A 2,059-nucleotide genomic window follows, 5' to 3' on the forward strand; every position below is an offset into this window, starting at 1 on the left:
AGAGCAAACTTATATGAGAGCTTTGTGAATTGGTAAAAAAAGTTCAGAGTCATGTACATTCTCCTTCATGCAGGAAACCAGGCAAAAAACTGTTGATTTTCATTTCCCAAGCCACCAACAGATAGAACCATTATAATCAAAACAGTTAAAAAGACAGATGAAAATCAAAAAGAGCCATCCAGTGAACCAGCCAACATGACAGATGCTCAAGTGAAAGAAATACTATCTCTTGTGTATGCCAAACTGGATGAGCTAGGAGAAGACATAACCACAGAGCATCTACTGACAAGAATCGGACTTCCAGAAAAACTTTACTATTCTGCACTCTCTCAGTGCAGAAAAACAGATTCTATTATTATTCTTATTATGAAACGACAACCCAGCCAGAAGTATGTAAACAACTACAAGCCTACACTTCTTAAAATATGGAAGGCCAATATGGACATCCAACTTGTCTGCAACCCGTATGCATGCATCATGTATATTGCTTCATATATAAGCAAAGCAGAGAGAACGTTAGGACGTAGGTAATTCTACCTTCGTAGCTAAATCTAGTGATTGTACTGGACCTGACCACATTTATAAGGGTGAATACTGTTTTTCTGTTTACTAATTTCATTAGATAAAACATTTAAATCTGAATGTGCCCGTGGTAGGATATCTCGCAACAATTTGATGTAACACAAGAGTGAAGTAAAAACTAGGAAAGATTTTATTTCAATTTGACATGCAAATGTAACGAACATACTGGAAATATGGTAGTTAGAATAATCTAAGTGTGTCTCGGTACAAGCCCTCACCACAGTGTGAATACGTCCCATGTACTTGCAATGTAGGAAATCAGAGCGGATCCGCTCCGAAACAATTTTGAAGAATATAAAATGAATTGCACTGGAAATAACTATAGTAAAACTCGGTTAGTACGAACACGGATATTATGAGAATTCACAGATATAGCGAAGTTATCTTGGATCCCCAGTTATATAAATATAACAAAAAATAATCCATATAAATACAAAAATACAAAAATCCAATTAATTTTCTCAACGTTTTTCTTTTGCTGCGATTTTACCTGCCATGTTTACTTTCGGAACTATTTCACGGAAAAATATATATGGGAAAATTCTTTAAAAATCTTCTTCGTAAGAAGGACAAAGCCATTTTTTATCATATTTATATGGAAGCATTCCCAGGTAGTGTAGATTCAAGTTTGTTCAAATCATAACCCTCGGGGGTAGGCCGGGGCCAAAATTGCCGACCAAAGTTTTACATAGAAATATATAGGAAAATTCTTTAAAAATCTTCTTCTCAAGAATAGCAAAGCCATAATTCATCATATTTATATGGAAGGATCCTCAGGTAGTGTAGATTCAAGTTTGTGCAAATCATGCCGTCGGGGGTAGGGCGGGGCCAAAATGGTCGACCAAAGTTTTATGTGGAAATATATAGGAAAATTCACGAAAATAAGGTGTCGCGAAAATTTAGTGATCTACAGTATTTAGAGCTGCATTAGTAATAAAATATCAAAACAGAATGGTATTGCTTTCATTTTTTTTAAATCAAGTGCTAACTTTGAAAAAACTTTAAATTGGCCATAACTTTTCAATGGTAAGTTCTAGGGCTTTCATACTTTGCACATGTAACAAGAACTTCCTTGAATTACAAAAAAATTTACCCTTCAACGCTTACCTTGCAGTTTGACCTACTTTTATAGGTACATGTTGATCATTTGTTATTCGAACTAGCAATATATTTTTTACTAGATTTTTGAACTTTTGGACAATCAGATCAAGTATTATGTTGCTGGGAAGTGCTCTTTTGACATTGTAGGAAAGTTTATACTCTTTAGAGAGAAGTTATTCCACCTTGCTATTCATCTGTTATGATGACCGGTAATCACTTTTTAATGCAATTTATAGGTCAATTAAAAAAAATTATATAAGGAGTTTTAATGTAAAATGCTAAAACTACCTTCATAACATTTATCATGTTTATTGGTAAGATAGACCTGTATATAATAGATATTAGATACTTATCGATATAGATAATAGATCATTAC

Source organism: Saccostrea cucullata, unplaced genomic scaffold (genome assembly GCF_032062105.1).
Source record: "Saccostrea cucullata isolate Sc308-1 unplaced genomic scaffold, CSIRO_AGI_Scuc_v1 ctg4902, whole genome shotgun sequence".
Classification (NCBI taxonomy): domain Eukaryota; kingdom Metazoa; phylum Mollusca; class Bivalvia; order Ostreida; family Ostreidae; genus Saccostrea; species Saccostrea cuccullata.